Consider the following 21,427-nt stretch of genomic DNA (forward strand, 5'->3'; position numbering starts at 1 on the left):
TGTAAATCCAAATAAACCCCTTCTCCTGTAAGTTGCTTTGGTCATGATGTCTTATCACAGTAACAGAAAGCATCAAATACCGGGTCTTACTATGTAGCTCTGGCTGCTCAAGAATTCACTATATAGATCCTAGGGTGGTTTCAAATTCATAGAAACCTTCTGCCTCTGCCCCTTAACTCCAGTGCTGGGATGAAAAGTAGGTACCACGACTGGCCACTGGTCAACTTTCAGTTGATTTTTCACACCAAGGTCAAGTTGAGGTTAAAACCATTCAGAATTCAAAATATCCATCTTTGCTTGGACCATACTAGGAGATGTCAGAGAAGCAACAGAGCACAACATCCCAGCTGTCTGCTAAACCCGCGTGTGTTAGTGTCCCAAGTGCATAGGAATTGCTGGCGCGTTCACAGACCAACAATTATCCCATTAAATAACTCCTCAGAGTTTGATTTAACCATTATGAAAGATGTTTTGATAAAGAACATCTGTTGTTGTTTTCAATTAAATATTATACCACTAAACTTTGATTAAAAACCGATTTAAACATTTTAATAGCCCCTTCTCTAGGAGATGGCTAAATGCAAAAGAGAAAAATGTCAGTTCTTTAAATTGTTTGTCCCCTTGCTTTGTTGCTCTGTTTTAACTGAATTCCCATTAATGACTGTTTAAAGCTTACACGGTTTTGAATGTAGTAAATCGAGATGCAAAAATAGGATCTCAATGCTAGAACTGCTGTTCTCACTCTTCTGCTATCGATACCTCATTTCATTTTATGCTTTAATTAAGCTGGGTATATTTTATGCTTCCGTTTACTTTAAAACAACTGCAGTGCATATAATTGACACTATTTCATCTCTGGTAGAAAGTGCTGAGTTGAATTAAACACACCACTTCCATTTCCTTTTGCATTTAATCTGTGGAAAAACTAAGAGAGAGACACTATGAATTCTATTTCTTTCCCAAGTTTCTCTGATAAGTGAAATAACTAACCACCTAATAATTACCAATAAAGACGGAGATGAAATCGTTTCTTTCAGTGTAGCTCTTATCTATATACAAATAGGTATTTAGTAGCACAAGTTGCTTTTACTTAGTAATTTTTCCCAAATGTTATATATCAACAGTGAGTGCATTATGACTATTCTACCATCTGTGTAAAGCATAATATCCTCACACAATTTTATGTTTTTTTTTACTTGATTTTATTAATCTTAGTTTCGTTTGTTACTTTTGTTATTGTGTGTATATGTGTAGAGGCATGCGTGTGCCACAGCACATGTGTGGAGGTTAGAAGACGACTTTGTGGGATTACCTCTCCCCTTCTGCCTTTTACACCAGTTTAGAGGACCAAGCTGACAGCGTCAGAACTCCACAAGCAACTCTACCCCAGGGCCATGACACCAGCCCTTCAGTCATACATTTTAAAACATCCTCACTCAAGCTATCAGGGTTAGCCTAAGTATGAATGGTGGGAAAAGATCATGCCATATTTCAATAGATTACTACTCGGGGCAATTTGTAAAGGGCTAGATAGTAAGTACTTTCAAATTTGTGAACATTACTGTTTCTCAGCTACACAGCCCAGCTGGTGCCATGTGAAAGCCATCATAGATGACACACAAACAGATGAATGTGGGATTTTTTTTTGGGGGTCTGGTAAAACTATTTACAAAAACAAGCAGGTGACTGCTTTTGACACATTGACTCTGCTGACCGTTATTATCATGGATAATGAACAAGTATTAGGTAATGATCACAGCTGAGGAAAACCAGCAGGTCAGTTAATGAGTGAGGGGCTTAAATACACTTCAGTTTGTGTATGTATTATACACATATAGGATTTTTTTTGTTTGTCTTGCAATGGTTCAAATTAACTTAATCTCTTGATTCCCAGGTTTGAGTTTTGTACTTCATCTTATATTTCAGAGTAGGGACCTGAGCTCATCAACATTTTCCTAAGTGTTCATTAAGTTGTCAAATAATTATCCTAATTAAAACTTACTCTTTTCTCTTCCATGGTGGTTCATTCCGTAATTGCAACACATTAATCTTACACATAAACTTGCCTTAAATCAAGACAGACTTTATACTTCACACAACTGCATTTTCAGTTCAGCTCTGCATTAGGTGGGAATAGGGTCAACTACAGTCATGAAGCCAAGAAGCTTTGTTTAATGAGATTTGGAAACTGGATACTATTATTTTCTTAATAAAAATTAAGAGGTGATTAAAAAAAATCTTTTGTTCATGTTGATGGCCTTTTCCTCATAAATATTCCTGAAAAATGTGATGTGTTACTGGCCCATTCTTGTGATGTTCTCATAGTGTGTTTGACACCATTAGCTTTCTTTAGACATGGCCATCTCACTTGAGAACAATTTCAGAAGTCAGTTGATTTGTGGCAGAATAGGTGTTTCCTGGTATATAGTTGATGACACAAATCTTACTTATTAAGAAACCATTGTCCCAATGAAAAGTCAGAGTCTGGAAATGTTAATTTGAAAGAAGAGCTGCATATCTGCTTGCCAAACACTTTCTTTGTGAAGTTGGGGCAACCTACATGAAGCCACCTGCACTAATATTTTTTTGTGTAGGTAGCATTGTCTTACTGTTTATTTATGTGTGTGTAGTATGTATGTATTTATGTATGTCTGGATGTATGCATGTATGTTTTATGACAATATGTTGATAAATTTCCTAGGCTGGCTTCCAACTTGAGTTTCTTGCCTCAGCTTCACTAGTGTCTGGAATCACAAGTCTGTGTTAGCTTGTCCTGTGTTCTTGTTTAAAACAGTATCTTATCAGAGGTTGTGGGAAGGTCTATTATGTAAAAGGCATTTTGAATGAGTTTTCTCTGATTTTGCCAATGTTCCTTGTAGGCAGGAATGATTAGTGGTCACTTGCATGGAAAGGAAGGCTCAGGAATTTATGCATTTATTTCCTGAAGTGCTAGGGATTTGGGATTCTCTCTCTCTCTCTCTCTCTCTCTCTCTCTCTCTCTCTCTCTCTCTCTCTCTCTCTCACACACACACACACACACACACTCATGCACTCATTTACATACCTTCTCCTGGAGGCCTTTAATGGGTCTTGAGCTTTCCCAGTAAATGCTACTATTGCCATGATGAAACACCATGACCAAAAGCAACTTGTGGGGTGGAGGTTTATTTGGTTTACATATTCTGAATGACAATCTATTGAGGGAAGCCAAGTCAGGAAACTGGAGGCAGAAGCTGATGCAACAGCCATGGAGGAGTGCTGCTTACTGACTTGTTCTACATAGCTCACTCAGTTTCTTTTCTTTTCTTTTTTTCAGATTTTTAAAATTTGAATTAGAAACAAGATTGTTTTACATGTCAATCCCAGTTCCCTCTCCCTCCCCTGCCCCCCTACCACCCTCCCCACCATCTAAATCCCTACCTATCACATATCCTTTCTGCTCCCCCTGGATGGTGAGGCCTTCCATAGGGTGTCATCAGAGTCTATAATATCCTTTGGCATAGGACCTAGTTTCACCCCTGTGTGTCTTGGCTCAGGGAGTATCCCTCTATGTGTGATGGGCTCCCAAAGTCCATTCCTATGCTAGGGATAAGTACTGAACTACTACAGGAGGTCCCATACATTTCTGAGGTCTCCTCACTAAAACCCATGTTCCTGGGGGCTGGATCAGTCCCATGCTGGTATCCCAGCTATCAGTCTGGGGACCAAGAGCTCCAAGAGTACAGGTCAGCTGTTTCTGTGAGTTTCACCAGCCTTGTCTGGGCCCTTTTGCTCATCACTCATCCCTCTCTGCAACTGGATTCCAGTTCAGTTCAGTGATTAGTTGTGGGTATCTGCTTCTACTTCCACCAGCTGCTGGATGAAGTCTATAGGATGGCATATAAGTCAGTCATCAATCTCATTATCAGGGGAGGGCATTTAAGGTAGCCTCTCCTCTGTTGCTTAGATTGTTAGCTGGTGTAATCTTTGTACATCTCCAGAAATTTCCCTAGTGCCTGATTTCTCTGTAAACCTAAAATGTCTCCCTCTATTATGGTATCTCCATTCTTGTTATGTTCTATTCTTCCCCTGACTCAGCCTTTCTGCTCCCTCATGTCCTCCTCACCCCTCCTCTTCTCCCCTTCTCGTTCTCCTAGCTCCCTCCCCCCTCCTCCCTTGCTCCCAATTTGCTCAGGAGATCTTGTACCTTTTCCCTTCTCCAGGGGACCATGTATGTCTTTCTTAGGGTCCTCCTTGTTTACTAGCTTCTCTGGAAGTGTGGATTGTAGGCTGGTAATCCTTTACTCTATGTCTAAAATCCACATATGAATGAGTACATACCATGTTTGTCTTTTTGTGAATGGGTTACCTCGATCAGAATGGTTTCTTCTAGTTCCATCCATTTTCCTGCAAATTTCAAGATTCCATTTTTTTTTCCTGCTGAGTAGTACTCCATTGTGTAAATGTACCACATTTTCTCTATCCATTCTTCAGTTGAGGGGCATCTAGGTTGCTGCCAGGTTCTAGCTATTATAAATAATGCTGCTGTGAACATGGTTGAACAGATGTCCTTGTTGTATGAATGTGCTTGTTTTCTTATAGAACCCAGAACCACCAGCCCAGGGGTGGCACCACCCACAATGGGCTGGGCTGTCCCCCATCAGTCACTAAGTGAGAAAATGCCCTACAGGCTTGCCTGTCTACAGCCTGACCTCATGGAGACATTTTCTCAGTTGGGGTTCCCTCCTCTGAGATGACTCTAGCTTGTGTCAAGTTGTCATAAAACTAGCCAGCACCCATGCCAAAGGACTTGAGGAAGTTCCTGGTTGGCAGTCTACATTTCCAATGTCTCTGGAGAACACCTTTATGCTCTGGCGTGGAGGCAAACACATTCCTTTTCTGAGGATGGAAAGCTAGGATTGCAGAGAGACACGTGCTCCTTTGCCAACTGCTGGAACTAGAAAACCCACCACTGCCCTAATTGTCAGCACTCTGGCCAGCCACCAGCTGCTCTCAGTGCCTGTGTGGTGTGTTTAGCTCAGCTAGGCAGCTCTATAGCACCTGGGATGCAAAAACAGCCAGCCATTCTCCAAACACCACAGCAAGACTGTTTAAACAGCATGATGTTTGGGAAACACTCATTTTCTCCACATCCCCTGTATTCAGTGGTGGATTATTGGACAGGTTTCCGAAGGCAGCGCCAGGGAGTGCCAAGTCCAACCAGCCCCATCTCCCATCTATGTGTGGGTTCAATCAGTTCTCTGCATACCAAGTGAACTGTCTACACACACACAGACACACAGACACACAGACACACACACACACACACACACACACACACACACACACACACACACACACACACACACACACAAACATATGGCACAGACTGGAGAGGGGGCAGGGAGAGACTGCCCTGTGGCTTGCATTTTCTAGTGGGAGCACTTTGGTCAGTGACAAGGAAAACACAGCAAAGGTGAGCAAGTAGGTCTCATCTGCCTTCACCTATCCTGGAGAAAAAAGAGGGTGTACTGCTTGCATCAACTGGTGCCTTCCTGCTTTCCCCCCACCCCTGCTTTTGCTCCCCCTCCCCCACCCGAAATCTGACAACCATCAAAGCTGACCTTCAGCTGCATGATGCTCTCATCAGTGAAATGAGCGGGGTGTCCATCACCACGTGAGACTTTAAAGCCACTCCTTGTTCTACAGCTGTACACCATAACCCTCGATGAACTCCCATGTGTATGCCTACTGTGACCTATCTGGTGAACCCCATGCACATACCTGCTCTCTGTGATCCTTAAACTTTACACAGACGCCAGCCCTTGGTTATGTGGACTCTGTAGACAGGGCTAAGAGGCAGGTTAAACTGAGCTCCTTCCTAAGGAGGTGCTCTGAGAGATGCTCGAGTGAGCACAGATGTGGAGCTTTTCAGCCTGAATTTCCATCTGTCATTATTTTCACAAGCATCCAGATGCATGTTGCTCCTAGTCCTGATGAAGTTGAGGTCCCCTCATGTGGAAACAGAAACAAAACCAGAATGCTCTCACAGTGACAGCCAGTTTTGTCTGAATGCATGATGACTCCAGCATGCACACAATCCCATCACCCCAACCAACCCCGCCGAGCTGGAGGCCAGAAGTTGGCATTTGCAGTCAGCTGGAATCCTAAAAGCCAGAGACACAGCGCTAAGTCTTGATTATTGAGGAAAACCATGATTTTCTTCACCCTATAAATGTAAACTCTGAACATTTCCTCATTTGTATTTGGTTTGGGATGTTCCACCTTTCAGCAAATCGAGGCTTTTGTTAAGAGAAAGAAAACTGAACACGAGAGAGAGAGAGAGAGAGAGAGAGAGAGAGAGAGAGAGAGAGAGAGAGAAAGAGAGAGAGAATGAAAAGCCACATAAGCTGCTTCCATTGCGTCGACTCAGACTCGGTGAGGGCTGGAGCTTTGCAGCCAGGAATACAGAAAAACTATCGAAATAAAACACAATTAGAGTAAGTTAAACTAGCATCGAAATGATAGCTACATATAATTGTAAAGAAAGTGGTATATCACAATGGAGGTTTTCCCAGCCCTAAAGAAGGAAATCATTCTATTTGTAAGAAGACAGATGTAACCGGAAACAATCATATGAATTAAGCCAGTCTCAGAAAAGACACATTTTCTCTCCGTTCTAATTCCTGGATTTATACTGACACATGAAATCATGTATGTATATGTGAAGCTGCCTAGGGGAACAAAGGAAACTAACTACAGGGACAAGAAAAGGCACAGGAGGGGGATGGGGAAGACACATTCAGCCTATATAAACACTCAGATGATAATATCCTTATGTAATGTAGTGCCGTGTGCAGATTATATACACGAAGATAAAAGTAGAAAATTCCAGGAATAAGGAAAACATACATTTTAGCTAAGAGAGAAGAAATACACAATGGAAGTTAGTTGGTAGCTCTCTACTCTCACTAAAAAGATACTAAATCAGTATTTTTTTTTTAAGTTGTGCAGACTGTCAACCTGCTTAGCACTCCCATGTGCCTCACTGATTAGGTGGAGCCCTGAGGCACACAGAATAAAAACAGGGCCCCTGCGTTGAAGTGGGAGCCACGAAGCCCACAGCCTCAGACCTTCTCTTCACCACTTGTATCTGCCTTTGGACATCTTCGTTTTGTGACTTGAAGACCACAACCTTGCTGATCATTGTCTGATGGTTCCTAACCTTTATGTGTTTCTCTGTGTTCCCTGGTCCCCTCTCACTGTGCACTTGATTCCTGAGGCTGCCCTCAGAGCCCTGCTGGTTCTTGAGGAAGCTCATTTTTTTTAAAATTTTTATTTTTACGCTTTTTATTAATTTACTTTTTACATTCATGTTTTTAAAAGAAAACAGTATAATTGAGTGTGAATTTTGTGAACGTTTGTGGTTACTCTCCCTGAAATATTTTGCTTCATCATGATGTTATGTTTATTTTATTTTTTCAGTGTTGAGCTACATCGCTAATCCTGTCTCTTGTTCAAATATTCTTTCTTTTAACAATCTGGCAGAGGTCCCCTGCCATGCCAGTACCCAGAAACTCAGGCAGCCCACCTGCCCCAGGACTGTCCCCACTCAGTGCCCACCCAGACTACCCTGGGAGGACACCCAGCTGGACCAGAGGCCATGCCGGCCACCAGAACCCCAGCCCTCAACTGGGGTAGAGACTGTCTACTCAGCCACAGGCCACTCTGGTTAGAAGTCAGAGAGGAAACACAAACCAAGGCACAAAAACCATCCAACAATGACAAGCTCAGAAATGGGCACTTAGACCTGTAATTACCTCAAACCTACATGCCTAGACACCAGCATAAGAGCACAGTCAATAACAGCCAAGGTAATATGTCACTACCAGAGCCTAGCTATTCCCCCACAGCAAGGCCTGAATATCTCAACACAGCTGAAGCACAAGAAAACAACCTTAAAAATCAGTTTTATATAGATGATTGAGGTCCTTAATGAGGAAATGAAAAAAATTCCCTTAAAGAAATTGAGGAAAATATAAACAAAAATTTGAAGGAAATGAATAAATTCTTTAAATATTCTTTCTTTTATTAAATAATGGAGATTATAATTGTAATTTTCTTTGGGCCATCAACCAGCTCCCAATAAAGACTCAGAGACATATTTCTAACTATGAATGCTCAGCCTTAGTGTAGGCTTGTCCCAGTAGCCCTTTTAACTTAATTTAACCTGTTTCTATTCATCTAGGTTTTGCCTTGAGGCTTTTTACCTTTCTTTCTTTTTGTATGTCTTATTTTCCTGCTTCCTCTGGCCTGTCTGTCTGGCCCCTGACATCTCACTGGTATCACTTTTTCTTTCTTCTTTTCCCAAGTCTATATTTCTCCTCCAAGTACTCTTCCTGCCTGGAAGTTCTGCCTACACCTCCTCCCTCACTACTGGCCATTCAGCTTTTTATTAGACAAATTAGGTGCCTTAGGCAGGTAAGGGAAAGAGCAACACATCTTTATATAATTAAATGAATGCAACAAATCTTTACATAGCTAAACAAATGCAACACATCTTTGCATTGTTAAATATTCTGCAACAGTGGATAACAATTTAAAAATAATTTTTTTGGGTGTGTGGGGGGAACAGAGTTATAAGTCCTGTGTGTTCCCAGGATTTTTATTTGTATGAAAAAATTATAAAATCTAGTCCCCTTTGCTTTAAAGTATATTTCGAAGATATGCTATGTTCTTGTATGCTTTGTATTATAAATTTATGTGTTTCCTAAGAATTTGCTTGAGTATAGGTATGATAGAATTCATCACCATAGGAAGTGTTAATGTGTAAATCAGCACAGCTTTTCTACACCTGTCCTGTAAGGATGACAGGATTTACTGTTCTGTTGTGTTCATTGAGAAACTTCAGAGCTACACGGATGAGAAGAACTACATGGCTTCAGAGCTACATGGATGAGAAGAGCTGGACTGATTTTCAGTCAAAAGAGCCAGGAGCAACTGTCAAAACAGGACAGATGCCAAGGGAGGATGTTGGAATAAGAGGGAAAGGAAGAAAAACAGAATTTTAAAAATGTTATTTAAAAACAACTGAATCAATGCCATCGTGGGAGAGAGTGCTAAATCCTTTGAAGACAAAGGGTAAGAGTACAACAAAGTCTTTTTTTTTTTTTTTTTTTTTAGATGCAGTGGTTATACAAGGCCAGGACATTCAGTGCTCCGTTGGTGCAAGTGAGAACTCTGAGCAATGCTAGAATCTGTTTAGAGTAGACTCATTGATACAGCCCTTCCTGAGCAGACAATCATGTTCTAAATACCATTTGGAAAAAGGGAAATGGATTGCTGTCATTCAAGGGGAAGAGGAAGATGAGTTAGACAAAGGTTCCATTTCTACTTTCCAAGCCTTCATTGTTTCATGTGTGTCTGCTGTCTGGTTCCGTTTTCCCCATCAAGCTCCCAATGACCACCAGGGACAAGGTGGGGGACTGAAAAGTTGTGAGACTCAGCTTCTGGGATAGTCTGTGGTGTGTGTCTGAACACCCCCTAGTTGTTCTGGAGCACACCAGGCTCACTCTGGAAATGGAAACTGTGAGACTTTTCCTCACTTCCTCCTGTCCCGCCTGTCCCATGGTCCTGTTCTTGCTCCTTACCTGTTTTAACAGTCTAAACATTTCATAGCCATGTCCAACTCAGAGGACAGTGATACTCAAGTGGAGGTAAGATCTCCTCTTCTCAGGGGTTCTATGTCATCTCCTATATGGGTTTTTCTATATAGATTTTATAAGGGTCATCTGAGACCCAATTTAATTGAACCCCAAAGAAACACATTTTTAAATTAGGATAATGGACTGCTGGGAAGCATTGTGAACAGGGAAACTTTTCCAAGCTCTTTGAATTCTCCCTGTATGAGAGGCTTTCTCCTAAGCATCTTATTTTATTTTTGATTTTCTGAAACAGGGTTTCTCTGTAGCTTTGTAGACCAGGCTGGCCTCTAACTCACAGCGATCCCCTGCCTCTGCCTCCTGAGTGCTGGGATTAAAGGCATGCACCACCACCACCTAGCTCTCCTAAGCATTTTTGAACCTGCCCCCAACTGTGTCCTAGTTGCTAGGGGTTTCAAGTGGCATGGAGTTGAGACTTAGACCCCCAAAGTCTGGTTATATCTCCTGTCACTCAAAAATGACTGACCACCTGCTTTCCATAGGAATTTAAAGTGTTCTCTCGTAGCCAGGTCAGCTAGTGAAGTGTAATGCTTCTAAGCACTAGGAAGTGATGACACAAGGCAAACGTTGCTGCATCTGAGGAGGCAGGACCAAGTTTAGTCAGGCTTGTGAAGAGATGGATGAGCACATCTTGTGCATAGCTGGTTTCCATGTGGTGGCATCTCCAGCAAGCTGAAAGTATGCCCAGTCCTGGGGTGATCAGGTCATCAGGTTTTTAAACTGTGAAATGGTGGCTGGGCCTCGGAATATGGGGTGGTTTTTGAAGAATTCTGTTCTGCAAAATATTAAAGGGTGTGGACCGTATTCATCTTAGTCAAATGCAGGTGATCAATCTGCCCTTTGTGTACCATAAACCGGGGCCTCAGACATAAAGATCAAATAATCCAGGATGGAAAATTGGCTGGAGAACATCCAGCTTGACCTGGATGTAGACATTTTTCCTGCCTTGTCTTGTCTCTTGCCACAAATCATCCTGCGAGGATCAGGCTCCAGCAAGTTGAGTTCCCGCACACTTGAAGGATGGTGACTCCAGTGTTATCCATGGTGAAATTCAGAGCCAACAATCAATATGTATTTTCAGGCAAAGAACCATTATTCATTTCTGTTATCGGACAATCTCAGGCAGAAATCATATCTTTTGTGACTTGAGTGCACAGCATTTTCCGCTGCTTTATGACTGTGGCTGAGAATAGGAATTTGATTTGACTGGCAGCGAGCTGCTGAAGTTGTCTTAGGTGCCATTTGCATTGGGGTACACCTAAACAGAGTATGAGCTTTGAGGGGGAGAGAAGGTGAGGTGAAGGAAAGCAAAAGCTGTCTGTAGGGAAAAGCTATTTCTGTTAGCTGGAAGCAGCTTAATTTGTTGCTAATGACACTGAGCGCAGTGTTAATTTAACTTTTGCATTGGGAATATTGACTTTAGCATGAAAAACCAGATACCAGCCATTGTCTAATAATGACCAGCACTATCAGGATTTCAGACCCAGCATGATGTAGGGGAAGAAACTCTTCCAGAAAACAAAGGATCTTTCCCTGGCTCTTTGAAGAATTAGTCTTGCTACACTAGCCTCTTTGGGCTGTAGGTTATGCATCTGTAGAGAAATAGACAGAGAATATTGACCCGGGTTCCTTTTAGGTCCAAGGTCTTTGTGTGATTGGAACCATGTTTTATGCTTCATTAACATTATAAATTCCCAAGTGAGACAGATTTAAAAAGAAATAGATACCAATATACTTAATCCATTTGTTGAAGTGCTATTTGTAGGTCAATCCTTATTTCCAGAATCACCTACAAAGATGGAATACAATGGGGACTGTAACTTAGACATTAACTGGTGTCTCAGCTTGCTTAATTAATTGTACTGACAGCTACCAACACTCATACAGCCCTGTAAGTGTGGCGGCATCACACACTCCATCTCATTTATTGCTTCCTTAATCTGTAACTCCTAGTCTTGTAATGCAGCTGAGGAGGGAAATGAGAATACCAACCTCACATTAAATTGTTTTTTTTCTAAAGATAATCAGTTTTTTTTTTCTAATTTGTTTTCATTTGCCATCTTGACACAAACCTACCATACCTGGGAAGAGGGAATCTTAATTGAGAAGATGCCTGTAGGTAAGTCTTCGGGGGCATTTTCCTGATTAATGATTAGTGTGGGAGGGCCCAGCCCATTGTGGGTATTGCCACCCCTGGGCAGGTGTTCCTGGGTTATATAAGAAAGCAGGCCAAGCAAGCCGTCGGGAGTAGCAAGCCAGTAAGCAGTGTTCCTTCACAGCTTCTGTTGATTCTTGCTTGAGTTCCTGCCTCGACTTCCCTTCACGATGAATGGTAATCCAGACATGTAAGCTAAAATAAGCCCTTTTCTCCTCAAGTTGTTTTTGGTTATGGTGTTTTATTACAGAAATAGGAAAGCTAATACCCATAAAGAATTAGGTTATTATCCCAACTGTCTACCGAGCCCTCCAGTGCATCAGGCCCATGCTAGAGACAATCCTACACGTGCAGTTACAGTGAGGTGGGAAAAACACAACTGAAGAGAGACTAGTTAAGTCACCAGGGAAGTTGTGGATGCCGTGTGACTTCATACAAAGCTGTCTTGGAGTGGAGTTAGGGCAGGTTATGTAAACTTTGCATCTCAGGAATGGGTACAAAAATCACAGTCCACTCTCAACCCAGAAGCAATGTTTGATGCTATCTGGGATGTGAGTTGGAGGTCTCAGGTTAATTTCTGAAGAGCCTTAACCTAGCACAGGAAGCCCCAAGAATTTTGGGGTTTGAGATGCTTCTTTAAGCAAGAGCTCCCTTGTCCATTATGGCTGTGCCAGCAATCAGCTTGGCCAGCAGTCCCATAAGCCATGCAGTTCTAGTTTTTGGGGAACCCATGAATGATAATAAGGTTTATAAATGCAGTGAAGAACTCCTGGTAGCACTAGTTAGTAATGTGGTATTTGTGTTAGATTTGCATCAGGGGAACACACCTGAGAAAATGGCTGAAAGGATGGAATTGTCTGTTTTAGCTTGAGGTTTCAGGGAGCTCAGTCCATGGCTGCTGGACTCCAAGCACTTGATCAGAACATCCTGGAGGGTTTTAGTATGTGGCAGGGGAGAATCAGAGCTAGGAAGGGACTGGGGACCAGGTATAATTTTCAAAGGCACACCCCTTGTGACCTAATTCCTTCAATTATGCCTACCTCTTAAAGTTTCCAGAACCCCTCCTCAAAAGCAGTGCTACCACCTGGAGAGCAGTTACTGGAAGGCAAGAGCCTTGGGGAAACATTTCACATTCAAACTGGAACAGTGTAACTAACTTTACCTCCTATTATGTTGTAATCTATGACCTCAACTTTACGAGATGAAGTTATTTTGTGATTCATTAGGGCCAAGTCTTTGAAACATGGCATTGGAGTATAGTTACCATGTGGCCTAGACAGACTTCCTTGAGTTGCCTTTGCCTTGGGACTCATCTTGGATTGCTAGCATTGGCATGCAGGTGCAATACACTAGGTACTAATCACTCATGTGGTTGCTGATTCAAAGAACGAGTTAAATACAGTGTTGCAGTCTTTCATCCTTCTGTAGTTTGTTTTGTTAATTAGTGATGGAGGATGTTCTTCCGAATGTTGTGAATACAAGTTTCTCTTATTGGTTGATAAATACTGGCTGATTGGCCAGTAGCCAGGCAGGAAGTATAGATGGGGGCTATCAGACTAGGAGAATTCTGGGAAGAGGAAGGCAGAAAGGAGCCACCAAGGATACGCCATGTAGCTGCCAAAGGAGTAAGAGAGCTGGGGCATCACTGGTAAGCCAAGACAAAGTGGAGATACATAGATTAATATAAATGGGTTAATAATTAAGAGAGAGCTAGCCAATAAGATGTCTGAGCAATCATTCAAACTGTTTATAACTAATATAAGCCTCTGTGTATTTACTTGGGACTAACCGGCTATGGGACCAGGTGGAACAGAATCTTCAGCCTACAAATTAGCAAAGGGATTTATGTTTGAGGTAAAAATTTAATTATAAAATGATTTCAAAGTAAATCTTCCACCAGCCCATTCTACAGGAATGACTGCCAGTAGATATTTGATGCTTCTAGGCTTTTTTTTCAGTGCACAATTTCATTTCTTCTACTTGAAATGTAGTATTAAAAACATAGCCTGACAATGGTTTCTTTTACCCATCAATAGAGATGACCTTTTTTTCAGGCTAGTGCATTGCATTGATTTACCACATTCATTTCATGATATCCCATGGCATACATGTAGCATGATTTGTCAGTGCATACTTCTCTTGAGTGACACTAGATCATTTTTACCTCTCTGCTGGGACAATTTTCAAATAATGGATATTTTTAAATTTATTCTTTGAAAACTTCATACATGTATTCATGTATTGACCATACCCACTCATATTTTCCACCTCCAACCCTCCCTCTCGACATCATGCTTTTGTTTTTTGAGTCCACTGAGTCTAATTAGTGTTGTCCATATGCACATGTGAGTGGAGCCATCCATCGGAGCCTGGGCAACCTACCATAGGAAAATGCCTCTCCCTCCTTTAGCAGACAGTAGTCCTTTTTAGCTAGGGATGGTGGGCTTGGTATTTTAGTTGGCTTGATCTTGTACCAGTAACTGTAGCTGCTGCAAATTCATGAAAGCAGTGGCCAAGTCACATGCAGAAAACAGCCATTTCACAGTCCTCCTCTCCATCCTCTGGCTCTTACATTCTTTCTGTCCCCTCTTCTGTGATGCTCCCTCTGCCTTGGAGGAGGGGGTGATATAGATATTCCATTTAGGGCTGAGCACTCATAGTCATTAATTTTCAGAACTTTGACAGTTGTAAGTGTCTGCACTACACACTGCAAACAGCAGCTTCTCTGACCAAGGCTGGGAGCAGCTCAAGCCTATGTCTATAAGTGTAAACATCCAGAAGGCAGTTTGCCCTGACCATTTAGCAAAACAGCACCAGTACGATTCTCCTAGGATCCATGACCCTCCTAGGCATGGGCTTTTGACTAGGTTTACAATACCAAGCCTGGATTCCTTTCTGTGAAGCAGGCCTTAAAGCTAATCCAAATGTATTGGTTTGCGACAATGTTTCTGTGGACTTCTTGATTGCATGTATATATCTCCATAATTGTGAAAGCATTTCTGAAATACAGATTTCTGGAAGTAGAACTTGTAGGCAGGAGTTACTCACACGAAAGGAATTTTATAGACACTGACCAGATATTTACCAAAAAGCTATCAGTTTATGGTCTGGATGCATTAAAGCATTTTCAGTGTCAGTAATAGTAAAGTCAGGCTGGAGTAGAGAAAGGAAGACTAATGGACCTGCCTGGAAAGGTCTAGAGGGTGACTTGTTTCAGGCATGGTTGGATACAGGCTCAGAGATGATGTCATCATATATACAGAATTTTACAACAAAGTCCCAGGCTTTGGTAGCTCCAAGAAGCTGGGCTTTGCAGTCTGTCCCCAAAAGCCAATTAAAGAGACAAGGGACAGCAAAAGCAGAGAACAGATTTAATCAATGGGTCCTGGGAAGAAGAACTGATAAAGGAGTCTAGTGACCCCATACTCTTTTGGCTTTGATATGGGCACTAGGTTTAAGCAGAGGAAGAATCAGGACAAGAGGGCATGCATGATCAGGCAGTCTTGGCTCATTACAGTTTCAGTTTGGGAGTTGCAAGGTGGACTGATGAGGAACGTGCCAGACAGTTCTATGTCAACTTGATACAAGCTTGAGCCATCTCTGAGGAGTGAGCTACAACTGAGAAAATGTCCCCAGAGCATCAGGCTGTAGGCAAGCCTATAGGACATTTTAATTGTTGAGGACCCAGACCACTGTAGGTGGGGTCACCCCTGGGCTGGTGGTTCTGGGTTCTATAAGAAAGCAGACTAAGCAAGCCATGGAGAGCAAGCCAGTACATAGCACCTCTCCATGGCTTCTGCATCAGCTCCTGCCCCCAGGTTCCTGCCCAGTTTGAGTTCCTGCCTTGGCTTTCCTCAGTGGACTGTGACACAGATTATATAAGCCAAATAAATCTTTACTCTCCATCTTGTTATTGGTCATGGCATTTTATCACAACAATGGTAACCCTAACTAGGACAAGGAATTATTAATCTGTTAATCATTGTTGTCACCCGAGGGGACCAATTTGGTTCTTGCAAATGATCTGCTCCAGGATTCAGCCTCTCCACCATAGAGAATTGTTTTTGTAAGATGGTCTGTCCTGACTAGGAGGCCTTGTTGTTCTTGGAACCCAAGTTGCCTTCATGCTTAGGGTAATAACTCTTCATGCCTTTAGCCAAAGAGGGGGATGAAATAGCTTGGGTATCGTTTGGATTTGGATGAACAATATTTAACAGTTATCATTCCATGGTAGAGTTAAGCAGCAGAGGAACCCAAAGGAGTTGCTGCTGGTTACTTGTAGGCCCAAGTATTAGAAGTCATTGTGTCTAGTCAGGCGTTGGTAGCACACACCTTTAATCCCAGTACTTGGCAGGAGGCAGAGGCAGGTGGATTTCTTTGAGTTCAAGACTAGCCTGGTCTATAAGAGCTAGTTCCAGGACAGCCTCCAAAGCCACAGAGAAACCCTGCCTTGAAACCAATCCCCCCACCAAAAACCAAAACAAACAAAAAAGAAATCAGTGTGTCTAAATATTTTTGTATATAATATATTATATATGTTTATGTATACATACATATATACATACATACAGAAGCCTCTCCTATGTGCCTGTTTTAATTGGTCTCAGTTTCTCTCTCCTGACCTCTTAACTCTTTGGTGGCTCATGTGGTGACTCAAGATATTCTCTCTTCATCTTTTAATTAGCTGGGTAACTCTAGGCCTCCTCATTTCAGGTTCTAGGCTTGTGAGAAAGATCCCATGTTTTAGCCAATGTTCTTTGGCTTTGGTGGTTACATGTCTGTCCCAGTGACTACAGGGCATCAGAGGCTTTTCAAGGGTCTGGAGCCAAGTCAGTCATTGCATCCTGCCCACAGGCTGGGTGGGCAAGATGGCTAACTAGAGGAAACTGGCAGCTCTTTCCTGAATTGGTGCAGGATGGTGTGTGAAACCAGAGGATGGAGTTCTGTGGGATGGATTCTCTCTTGTGGGCCTGGCAGATTAGGTTTGGTGCCATCCTGCACGCTGGTCTGCAGGAGCGGATGTAGATCAGTTAGGTCAGTTAGGTTGTATGCCGTAAATGATGACCTTTGTGCTGCTGGTTGGGACTACAATTACGCAGTACAGATTTTTTTTTCCAGTTATCTTCAGATAGATAAGACCTAGTGCTGAAAAAGGAAGAGTACCTTCAGAGAAAGGAGCAGGTGTATTAAAGAACAGAAGTGCCTTAATGGCTTTGTTAGGGTTGCTATGGAAATGACTAAATGTGAATTTCAAGTTCTTTGAAGCTAGCCATCTACACAGCAAAGAGGAGGTCTAAAGGAAGGTCCGTTTTTCCCTCTTCTTCTTGTTTTTAAAGATAGAAAGGGAGGATTAGATTTTTAGGCATCTCAGTCTGGTGGTGACCTGTGAGATCATTTTGGCTTGTAGATCTCAAACCAGTGTGAGAATCGTCTGGAAATGTTGTTAAAACACATATCTGTGCTGTATCTCACAGTCTGGCTTGGGAGTCCAGACAAGGTCCATGTATTTGTTTCTCACATGTTCCCCAGGGAGGATCAGGGTGCTGGATTTTGCAGGCAGGGTGGACCATACTTTTTAAAACATTGACCCAGTCAACTTCCTCTCCCCTCAGCTTCTGGAGGAGGGAAGCTGGACACAGTGGGATGGGGGACTGTCTCAAGGTTTCTGAGTCAGCAGAGGAGGTGGGTACAGAACCAGCTCTTCTGGCTGCCTCCCCGTCCTGTCTTGTGCCTCCCTCTTTGCCTTCATCTGTCCCTCCCTCCCTCCCTCCCTCCCTCCCTTCCTCCTCCCTCCCTCCCTCCCTCCCTCCCTCCCTCCTCCCTCCCTCCCTCCCTCCCTCCCTCTCTCCCTCCCTCCCTCCTCCTCTTCCTGCAAAGAAATAGAGCTCCAGATTTGATGTTGCCCTGATCACAGGGCAGGGGCAGGGAAGAATCAACCTTTTGATACCCAGGCTGGCACTTTCTCCACATCTCAAGGTGGGTGCGGGGCAGTTTACAGGGACTTATGGGGCTTTCCACCAGTGCCAGAGAACAGAGAAAGTGTGCTGTGAGTTTTCTGTGTTAGCGACATATACAAACACATGCATGTCTTTCCACAATGTTAGAATTTATTGACTAGCAAGGTTTGGTGCTTTTGGTGGTAGTAATCTGGCAGATATGCCTGCTTTTTTTGATAACTCTGGTTGAAGAAACAGGTTCATTCACACTCAGATTACAGTGTGTGTGTGTGTGTGTGTGTGTGTGTGTGTGTGTGTGTACGAGTAGTTATAGAATGACTGGGAATGTAAAGGCGTTAAGGAGTTTCACAGAGGCCAGAGAAGCCAAAGCTGGCAACCTAATGGGATTGAAAGTGTCTGTGTTGACAATGGACTGCACTGGAGCTGGAGAAGATGCTGCCACCGTGAGTCTGGCGGCTTAGGTCACAGGTCTGAGAGAAAAGTGGCAGATGGAGTCCAGCTGCACAGGTGAAAGGGCAATGTTCATATGAGGGACAAGGGGACAGAAAGACTGCAGGTCTAGATGGGTAGCCAGAAGAGTGGCAGATAGCAGGAGGGTAGGATGCATCGACAGTGGGAGCCGTCACCCTAACAGTGCTGGGAGTTCAACTCTTTACGGGGTCCAGGTGAAGGAGTTACACCATTTCCTTGGTCTGCTGATGTGTTTAATAAGTCTCTCTCTCTCTCTCTCTCTCTCTCTCTCTCTCTCTCTCTCTCTCTCTCTCTCTCTCTCTCTGTGTGTGTGTGTGTGTGTGTGGTTGAGACAGGGTTTCTCTGTGTAGCCCTGGCTGTCCTGGAACTCGCTCCATAGATCAGGCTGACCCTGAACTCAGAGATCCACCTGTTTCTACCTCCCAAATGCTGGGATTAAAGGTGTGCACCACCACACCCAGAATTTAATAAGTTCTTGGACCTGGTTTTCCTAACATGGTTTTAATATACACATATGCCCCAAACATCTCAGTTTACCCTGATAAATTTATATTGTGTCAAACTTTCTATTCATAGGAGCATCAGTCTGTGCCATGTGGGTGGTGGTGGGCTGATCATGCCATTCATGTCTCTACCAGGTGCACAGATGTCCTCTGTCCTCAAAATGGGTCCAAAAACTGCTCAGAGAGCAAAATCTCTCAGGGCAAGGGGCAGTCTGAAAAATCATCATATTATATGGGATAACTTAGAGCAAGGCATAGCCCGATCTCAAAGAAGTGTTCTTCTCTGAAATACAGAATAAGGAGAGCCAGCCTGCCTTGTTAGGTAGAACACTTCCTGAGCCCCATGAGAGGTAGACTCAGCAGTAGGCAAATGGCCCGATTTGGGAAAGCAAGATGCCTGCAGCTGGTGTTGAAGAGGAAAAATCTTTTTCTCGACTTAGATTTTGTACCTGGGGTACTGCAAATTAAACTGAAAGCAGGCATCTTCATGGTAGGGAAAACACACATGCTTTTATTATTTTTCTCTGTGGTGTCAGGGATCAAACTGAGGTCCTTGCACGTGTGAAACAAGTACTTTGCTACTGAGCTATATATAGCCCTTGTTTCATTAATGTTTTATGTGCACGAGAATTCAGAAAATAAGTGAATCTCAAAGCAGTTCTTAGAGTCCAGGGCATGCATGCATATATATATGTATATGTATGTATGTATATGTATATGTATATGTATATGTATATGTATATATATATGTATATATATTGTACATTAATATAGGAAAATGAGTTGGGATTTCAAGGCATGTTATCTAGTAGGGAAGTCAGCAGGAAATATATGGGAAATCAGTGGTGGAAAAGACTTTGGTGAGTTATGCAAATCTAGCCTTGGTGTCAACTCTCCAACTCCAGTACTCTTCCTGGTGTGTGAGCGAAGAGCACACCTTCACAAAGGGAAATCTGCGTGCTACTTTTTGGCTTCTCTGTTGAAAGTGTCTCACAGACAGGCCAATCCGATGGAGACAGTCCCTTTCTAGATATTTCCTCTTTGCAGGTGTGTCTAGTTGACAGCTGAAGCTAACTATGGCAGAGGGTAAAGCAGGAAGCTTCCTGAATCTTTTGATCCTCCTTGCCCTCGTCTCAAAATAGACTCTGTGCCAAAGGGGCAAGTTAAAGGATGCTGTGCTCTGAATCCTTTCCCTAGGAAGAGGGTCCAGGCTTGCGAATGTTGTGGCTGACAAAACTCCAGTGCATTTGTCATAGGGTACCTTTGTACGCTACAGGGTGAGAGTCAAGGTGACGCCCGGCCCGCCCAAAGGAAGCTACACTTATATTATGCACTAATTGAAGAACCCAGTGAAATTAAGCTTCAAGTGATTGTATTTATTTTTTTATTAAAAACCTCACGTTAATTGTGTGGTATATTTTAGAGTCTAGTACTTAATGAAGCTGCTTAATGAAGAATTCTATTTTGGCTTTTAGAAAATATCTCTGTTAACCAGGCCCATGTAAAGAATAGCTATTTTTGCCACTAGGCAATTACTAAGGAGCCATTATCTACTTTATCCCAATTATGAGATGCATAACTCGGAAGAAATAAAGAGCTCGGTGGGGCTGAACTTGCTAACACAAATCTATAAAGTGACAGTAAGTGTTGTGACTCTTCTGTCTGGAGTTAAAGCTCCCTGCCTCTTGAATTACCTTGCAAAATATAAATACACCATTATCACCCAGAAGAGCTTGGTTTATCAGATCACTTCCCTTGGTGATGGGTGAGGCATCTGGGGTGGCCTAGGGGTAGGAGGCCTAAAGCCTGCTAGCTTTAGTGAGTATGATGTTCTCAGCTTTGACATATTAACTTTTCTCCCTAATGTGGATTCGGGGCATTGTGGTCATGGTTGGCCACATGGAAACAATGGTTTTAGTGCAGGGGACTTTCGAAGAAGCTCTGAAATCTCACCCAAAGGTGATTCTGCAGTTTCCTGCCATGGCTGTTTTCTTAAAGACAGTCACTCCTTCACTGACATTCTCATCCATCGATCCAAAACATCAACATATGTTTGAGGGCCATCTGACCAGGTAGCCTGGTGGGATGGGGGATGGCTAAGACACAGAAGAAAGGGCCCAGCATGCACTGATGCTGCAGGAGTGAATTCAACCTCCAGCTGGGTCATTAAACCCCTTAGAGATGTGGTTTCCTTGGTTCCAATTGGAGACTTGCTTTGGTCTGAGCGCTTGACGCCCAGAATTCATGTGTTGGAAACATAATCCCCAAAGTCATATGTCAATGGTAATTGGAGGTGGAACCTGGGGAGGGGATTAGATCATGGGAAGGGTCTGCCATCTTGAGTAAGTTATATCCACCATGGACTAATACATTAGAGTCAGTAGAGCTCTACTATGAAATAAGCAATAGTGCACTTGTTCTGTGTGTTATATAATGACATACAATGGCTCACAACTCTCTGGAACTCTGTAGAGAGCCCTTCAAGCAGGAAAGGCTTTACCAAATTGAGTATTGTAGTATACATTTATCATTTCAGCACTTGGGAAATGAAGGCATAATGGTCAAGAATTCAAGACTAGTCTGGTCTGTACAGTAAGACTTAGTCTCAAACACATACCGAGGGGCTGAAGAGAAAGCGAG

The sequence above is a fragment of the Cricetulus griseus genome, assembly GCF_003668045.3.
Source record: "Cricetulus griseus strain 17A/GY chromosome 1 unlocalized genomic scaffold, alternate assembly CriGri-PICRH-1.0 chr1_1, whole genome shotgun sequence".
Taxonomy (NCBI): Eukaryota; Metazoa; Chordata; class Mammalia; order Rodentia; family Cricetidae; genus Cricetulus; species Cricetulus griseus.